Raw genomic sequence first — 9,016 nt, 5'->3', positions numbered from 1 at the left:
ATATAGTCCAGAACGGTTGCAACGTATTTTAAAATTATACATTTTCTCCTAGATAATACAAGTGTTTTATAAGAGAGAATCCTTGATATAATTTTTGCAAGTGCACGTCCAGTGCTTTTTGCTAATGATTCTGCCTGTAATGCTAAGTTGTCGGTAGTGAAAAGTAACGCCCAAGTATTTATACTGCTTCATAGTTTCTAGTTTATTCTCTCTTATTGTGAATGTAAGGTGCGATTCTTTATTCGTCTTCCTGAAATGCATGCACTTTTACTTGTCCGTGTTGATAGGCACTCGTTTGCAACACTCCTGTTTTATATATAGTTTAACAACGAAGTTAATTGTTTTCTATTTAATCGCACGCAAGATTCTGAATTTCGGTAAATACCGAATTGAACAATTTAATGTCAATGTTTTGTAAAACCAGTTTATACAATTTAAATCTCTGTCAATGAAATCACAGTATTTTTAAGTCTTTAAAATTTAAGAAGAGTCTGTTGCTGTTTTTATAAGGTTATTTAGAGTAAATACAGGTATGTGATCCTCGCATGATTGGTTTCCTCTAAATCCGTTTTGCTCATCCACTAAGATGTTCATATTCTCAAGGTAATATGTTATACGTTCATTGATTGAACGTTGATCAGTTTACTAATACAAGCTATCCCTGTGCATTTCATAGTCATACGAGTGTCGTGGAATTCTTTAGTGTCGGGTTTGATTTACGTACAACGGAGGGGGTAATGTCAAAAATAAAGAGAAAGATGCTGCAAAGCCGCTATAACACTTAGATATTTGCGGGCGCTATTCATGGGCTGTAGTATTTGTGTTAAATGTTATTTTGATAGTATTTCAATATCACACATGTATACACACGTTAACCCAAATGTGCTCCATAAGAAAAAAAAAAGAAAAAAATCCGAGTTTATTGACATATACAAGCAAGCCATCTATTAGCAACATTATGCAAGAACTAACAGGAGAGACTTAGATGAAAATTATAGACACTGTCGAGTGGACCGAGTAAAAATCGATCAGATTTTGGTGGTGCATAATAACTATTTAATTACCTGCCTGGTATTGGTAGGGGACTTGGTACAAAAAAAAATACATTTTGATAGTGATCTATTAACAAACTAATGGTTAATTATGTATCAAACTTCTCTCCAGAGGCTTTAGTTATTATCTTTGAAATTTTTGTTATAATCTTTGGCCAAATCAGTGGGATTAACTGTAAAATAAAGCACTCTTGGAAGCAAAAGGTCATCCGGACTTGGTCACTAATACTGCATTTACTTTACATCATTTTCAAAACAGTACTGCTATAAAATAACATATGGCTAGGATATATTTTATTCTAATTTAAAAGGCACCCCAAAAACAACTGTTGAACACCCCTTCATAATTGATCATTATTTTCATTGACAATATCTACCTCCAAGCCATAAAATACAACAAATATTTTAAAACTATTTATTCAAATCTAACGTTGATTGCTACATTATAATATTAAAATGATAATTTTAACAAAGACAGAAAAAACATTAAATTACATTCTTAAGAACTGCGTTAAATTTATAAATGCAATTGATTAAATCATAAAATTTCTTAAATATTACAAGTACGCAATGACAAAAATTACATCTTAAAAGAATTTTTACATATCAGTAGTCAATGAATAATAATAACAATATTTATATACATGTGTACAATATACTTTAATTAAATTTGTACATTTGAAAAATGTTCCCATGTTTATTTATCTGTACTGTGTTCATACATGTATTTCATACAGTAACTATAGCCTTAAACAAATGTAGAAAGACTTGAGTTTGCTGCCAATAAAATGTACCTTCTATCTAATCACTGTAGATGTCTAAGTGTTCAGCCCAAAGTTATCATTTGTAATGATTAAACAGATACTTATGAAACAATCAGAAGTAAAGTCATCGAAAGATTTAAGGTAATTTCTGGGTGGGAAATTACTTGATGCTAATAATAACAGACCTTAACAATGTCATAACTCAGTTTTCACTGGTACTTAGTTTACCACTGCTTTTAGGCAACTGAACTCAATAAAAATTCTGAACAATTAAAATAAGAAATATGCCTTGTCCTCTCACTTAATTTTATTTGTTAAGTTTTTCAAAAATCATAAAATAAGCACAAAAAGTAAATATTCATTTTTTAATTAGACTAGTAAGTGCAAATAGATCACAACTGTGTACATATATAAATTTGAAAAAAAAAAAGACTTCTTACAGAGAGTTAGGAAATGTTTAATTTCAAGTAAATTATTATGAAACAATTTACTGCATATTACTTAAATACAATTGCTGCATACAAATTTTATACTAAAACCATAAGATGAGCAAACATAACAAAAGACAGCAAAGCTGGCAAATATACACAGACACCAAACAAAAAATGAAACAAAATTTTCAAAACTATACATACATACTTGATAAAAATCAAATCATACTCATTTTGTGAATAAACTTGCCATTTTACAAAAAAGTCACTCAGCAAATTTGATGTAAAACAAAAATATGATTTGGTATTCATGGGGCACATGCAAAAAAAGACAAAACACACATACAGTCACGGCACACATACAGTCACTTAACAAATAAATTCAAAGAACAAGATTCAGTGACATCTAGCCAAAATAGATGGTGAAAGAGTTTTTAAAGTGTACTGTAAAGAAGAGCTTTTCCCATTACCAATGACCAAACAGTGGATATTTGTTTTTTATGAAGAGGCATCTTGTTTTCAGACACACATGCTGAAGGAGAAAGTAAACAAACATGGAAAGTTGCTTACTCAACCTTATACAATTTTCATGTGATAAAAATGTCAAAGGCTGGAAATGTTAGCTGATAAAGGTAGATGTTTATTCTGTTTCCAGTCTCTTCTGGTTTTCTGAGGAATGAAAATACAAAACAGTTTTGCGTTCATTTTCAAAAAGATAGATATATAGAATACTTTCTGAATGCTGCAATAAAGTTGAAAAATTTTTTGCAGAATGAATTGTCTTTGTGGTACATGTAGGTTTAATATACTTCAAATTGTCAAATCTTAAATGTGACCTCAGGTTACAGATATCCATAATGGAATGAAAGTAATGGATCAGTGAACAATATTCCTGAACATGCACTGGTAATAAAAGTATAAATTTTGCATATTTGTTGATATTGATAACAATAAAAAAAAAAAAAAACTACAATAAAACTTGGAGAAATGATTTGTCATATAACAGCATTTTTTTAGTATTCACTGCTTTATTCCAGTCTTAACTCATTTCTCTTCCCTGTCTTGCTTTCCAGAGTTATCCTGTTGTACTTTTTACGGGGAATACTGCATCAATACTTAATAAATTTCATAGCTTTGTTTTTTATTTGCTATCATATAAGGAAGACTGAAGGGTACACCGAAGAGGAATAAAATATGATCCCAGAAAATGAGGAAGTTTTCATAGCATATGCCATGCTAATGGCAGACTAAGGGTTTCCTTGGACAAGAGAATTAATGGGACACTTTGCCAAGGGGATAGTGAAGCAAAGGGACGAAAGTGTAGAGATTTTGGTGTCAGATATATGGTGGTGGCACCTAAGACAAAGACACCCTGAGCTTTCTCTGCAAAAAATGTGATTAATTAATAGATTTTTGTAAATAATAATAATAATTATCATTGCAATTTTGTTTTATTTGATCCTAAAATGTTCACAATTTGTAAGAGAATGTGGGCCTAAAGAAAGTTTTATTTTCAGAGGCAAAGCTGTCATGTCCTAACCTTTGGTTGCAGAATCCCATTTAGAAATGTTGAAAGAAACCCTCAGGTTTAACAACATTGTCAGTTCAAGTGACATCTTCAATGTAGATTAAACTTATTATCAGTCTCGAGCAAGTGCTAAAGTTGTTACAAAGAAAGGGAAACAGATCCTGCATGAGAGGGAAGTCACTAATGCAAATTAAACCACCAGACAGCCGTGGTGTGTGGCAGTGCTGCTGGTCAGCTGCTGCCACCTATGATCATATTGAAGGGATGTTCCCCAATTATCATTAATAAAAACACACAAAAATTGTTTTAGAGTAAAAGTGGCCAGGGTGAATACAAAAGACCTCCCAGAGAGTCCCTGTCAGTTGCATATGAAACCAGTGATAGCAAGGAGAGCATAGAATGCTACAAGCCATTTTCCTCCTCTCTGTATAAACCTTGTTTTAAATAAATATATGAACTTATTTTGTATTTGTGGCAGAGGTCAAGAACCACCACAAGACAAATCCTGGAACTCTAGATAAACCAGATAAAGGAGGAGCTTAATGGACTGGAAAAATATTCTATTACCATCCGTTAAATATTGACTGCAACATACAGGACAACTATCTCAATTTGAGCCTTGTGGAAACAGTTATGATGATATGTATGCAGTCCAATTTCTTGTTTTTTGAAGGTGCCTGCAAACACCAGAAGCACAGCTGTGGCATGTTTTATACCACACAATGAAACAGAAGGTGCTACAAAAGAAGCACTTCAGATACTAAAAATCAAAATCTATTATGACCAACAAATTGGTAGACCAGAAATAAATGCAATAAAATATGTTTCTAGATTTGTTTTTCAGTTATTTGTTCTGTTTATCATCTTATTCAGATACAACTCTTTTTATTCCATCATAAGCAAGCTTGGCTAATATGGTAGTAAATCCTGCCATGGTGTGAGCTTGGAGGGCAAGAACACCTTGCTGAACTTGATACAGGTGGTGAAGATCTAAGTCCAGAAAGAATCTGAGAAAAACTTTTTCATCTTAAAACTTCTCCAGCACACACTGACCTAATTGCAAAATACTTCTCAAACATATGGGAGCCTGATCATGAGATTGAGTAAAGTAGTGTACCCAGAAATATGTAAGAAACAACTGTACCACTACTGTAGCAGTTTATTTATTGGCACTGTTACAAAATATCTGATATTAAACAACCTAGACTCGCCCTTCAAGAAATCGACGAAAACTGGAAGTACATGCTTTTTTTCGCTATTTTCCCTGGCATGCTTTGCGTAAACATCCTGCGTTGTCAAGTAAGTTTTAGCATCTGATACAAAGTAGTTTTTTAAATTTTCACAAATTTTTAAATCTTCGCAAAGGAGAGCACTCACACCAGTAAAAGTAGCAGCATCTTTTAAAATGACAGGGGTATATCCATTCAACCCACAGGCAATAAAGGCTGACAAATTCGTAGAAAACAACAGAGCACCTAGAAAGATGCTGCTAAGCGAAGAATGGAGGAGGAGGAGAAGAGAAGAGTGGGCGAAGAGAGGGGGAGGAAGAAGGCTGAGGTACGAGATCGAAAGGCACAGAAGGCCTTGGAGGTGAAATGTAGAAAACAATTAATGATCAAGGAGAAAGAGGAGAAGGAAGAAAGCAGATGGAAAGAAGGCAAAAAAAAGGCATTGTAGCAGAGGGAAATTTCTTCCTTGCAGAACCGCGGGAAGGAACCGAGGCACCAAATACACCTTATCTGCCAGCACCAATCTGCAGCATTTGTAACAGTATTGAGCCAAAAAGCAGTAGCACTACTGAGTTGGTGGAGGAGGTGTATGAGTTTATACGGTGCGTCGTCTGCAACGCACAAGAACATCTCTCCTGCGCTAAAACCCGCACATTTTTGGACGTTTTTCTGTGTTATAACTGCTGGCAGTCATCTGAATTAAAGATAAATATTGGTTGAGTTCTTTTTAACATGTATATTGTTTATCATTAATAGTTTTTAAACATTAATTATTATTATTATTATTACCAAAAAGGATAAAACAGACATATGTACACAAAACAAACACACACATACTTGTTATTAATTGTGTTCATAGCACCAATAAGAGTTACCTCCAAGAGCCATTTATAATGTAGGGCCTAATGTAAATAATTTTTGTGACCCCTGATCTGTCTGCCGATCTGTGGCCGTTACTGAAGAAAGGGACTCCTGTGGTCTGTGTTTGTCTATTTGTTTATTGCAGATTTATTTTCTGAATCATAATTTTTTAAAAAGATCTGTGTGAAGTTATTCCATGTGTTGAACAGAGTTATCATTGCAGTACATGTTTGGTTAGGAAGATTAATATTACAGATTTAGAAATGTACATAAATTTGTGCCCCTTTATTTGCTAGATGATTCACGTCTGTTGTAAATTCTGTTGTCTGTGATTGTTTGTTTTTCTGTCACATTGTTTTCTTGAAAATGATAAAATGGGTGTCTTCATTTTTCCGTTTTGATTAAAATGGGGAGGTATATGTAATTAGGGCTATATTGTATGATTGTAGTGCAAACATGTGGTCTTTGAGAAAAGGAAAATCGTATTATGACCAGACACTATTTGTGGGTCTTGAGTTCGTTCTCAGTACATTTACTTGAGATTAATTTCAAATACAATTTCTACAAACATATATGACACCTCACACGCTCCAAACAGTATTAAAAGCCAAATTTGTGAAGCGTTTGTACTTTCTTGAAATGATATGAAAACATGAGACAACAATGAAATATAAATCCAATTAAAAAAAAACACAACTTAGTCTTAAATATCTTTTTTCACTTGAAAAAACCAATATGCATAGTTTGCAAAGTCATTTACTTAATATTTTGATAAAAAATGAAGTCATTCACACCAGAAAATCATCCAGCAACTTTCCAAATACAAGGGAATGACGTCACAACGCAATTCCAGTTTTTCGTCGAGATCTCGAAGGCGTAAGTTATGGTTTGCAGAACATGCAGAGTGTTCTATCTCAAAATCTACGCAACCTATTTTATTGAAATTTACAACACTTATTCTTTACATGATATCACACCTATATACAAAATTTGAGAGCTTGAGCTTATATACTTCTACTGTGTCCATTCAAATTTGAAAATGAGCTATTTCCCGTCGATTTTTTGAAGGGGGAGTCTATGTAATTAAATATAAAATATCAAAATTGCCTATCCACAGTATGCATCTATTTAACAGTGCATCAACTAATAAGATGTAAGAACAAACTATACAGTCTATTCATTTGTTTTAAAGATGTGGGTACAATTGTACAATGAAAGTCTAGCAATCCCAACTGGTATCAACAATGGTATAGAGAGGCAGAATGGGACTCTAAAGCACACATCTTGACAGCTAAAAAAACTGTAGGATTACAGAACTGTGCAAAGATGCTGTACACCAGAATATTCCTGATTTCCAGTAGATGTAAGTTTTGCCATTATGGTGAAATAATAGACTTACTGTTACCAAATCTTGACATTTAGGAATTTCATTGCGGATGTAGATATCATTCTGTAAGACATGAGCAGGAAGACTGCAGCAAGCGCAGAAGCATGCCTGTAGTGTCAAGGGTGTGGGTGCCTCTCCACCCAGTCACCCAAGAGAGCATATGGGGCAATTTACAGTCCCGCCAGAAAGTCTCCTTACCAAAAGGCCGCATGGTCTCCCAACCCTGCCCCGTATGGTCGAACAATAGAGGCTGCATGATAATTACAGGGTAGGGAAATCGGCATGTAATATCCTTATCAGACACCCAAATTAGTCGGTTCAACAAGCACGCTCTGCTCCTTCTTAATTGCCTCACTTAGGTTTCTATAATAGCTGATGCAAAGAGAGCCCTAGTTGTATTTCTTTAACACTTAGTTAATTGCCTGTCTTGACACTTTATGGTCTTCATTTTCCATTTGGGCGGTGATGTTTTTAAATCACACCCCTTGTTCTCAGAAGCCAATGACATGCAAACGTACATAATCACTAAGAGGCATCTTGGAATTGTGACGATTCGGAAAATTTGAGTGTCGATTTATTCCGTTCACTTGGCAGGTGACACGACGGAACAGAAATCAGTGATATAAACATGTCATATTATACAAAATACTTACCATTTAGGAAGTCCAGATACACAAACAATCTTGTTGACAGGTATCAGTTGATTGATAATTAGGTAAAATTTGAATAGGTTGGATTGAAGAGCACCATTACAATGTTAACATTAATTTTAGATGACGCGTGTCACACATTAGTGATTATGTAATAGTCAGAGCTTAATCACTGTGTTTACCAGGCAAGAATAAAGCTAACCTGAACTGATTGTTAATTAATGTGAGATGACACGTGCCAAACAGTGAAGTTAACCTGAGAGATTGTAATCCATATGTGCAGAGTTAATACCAAAGAACAAAAGAGAAACATCTGTATCAAAATTTAGGCTAATTTCTTAAATAACATTATTATTATTAAATAACATTAATTATAATTTTTCCAACTTTGTGTGCTGCAGAACCAAGGAGTCAGTCTTTCGGCCGGCAACCCTTTGCCTTGTCAAATAAAGACATTTTTGATATTCGACAACGGGCAAGTTCCCCAGGCAACTTTTGCGTGCAGTTAATGGGAAGATTGTTTACTAATGATGAACAAATTCAAAAGGACAGAAATGTTACGAGTGTAGATGGGAGAGATCCTGTTTGCAAATATACACTGAATTATATTAATGATATGGCCTAAAAAATGTTTATTACTCAAACAACTGACAAGTCTTTTTTAGAAAAAATGCATTCCATCCATGAACAAAAAAAAATAGAAATATCAGGACCTACTATAAAAATAAAGTGCAGTCAAGTTTATAGTATGTGATATAGCAATAATGGTTTGAAGCTTTATAAATATTACATGTACAAGTACGAGTAGTGCTTTATTTGATCTTTCATATATTCATAAATTCATTTATTCAACTCTATGTGAATTCACTCAATTCATAGCTAAAATGTACATGAAAGTTGCTATCATCACCGAGTCTTTTTGGTAAAGTCACTTTAAAAAATGATTGTTGGCAAGTTCTTATACTTAAAATTTCCGTATCAGAGTAGAGTGATCAAAGTAGAGTGAAGCCACCGCGCATTAAAGGTCAATTAATGCTTGGACGAACACTTTATTGCAACCATGCTCAGCTTCAATCTTTATCTCAGCGAGCTAGGGTTAGGCTCTTTTGTTAGC

Source organism: Lingula anatina, chromosome 9 (genome assembly GCF_051362555.1).
Source record: "Lingula anatina isolate TDL-2025a chromosome 9, LinAna3.0, whole genome shotgun sequence".
NCBI lineage: Eukaryota > Metazoa > Brachiopoda > Lingulata > Lingulida > Lingulidae > Lingula > Lingula anatina.
This window is presented reverse-complemented; position numbering follows the sequence as displayed.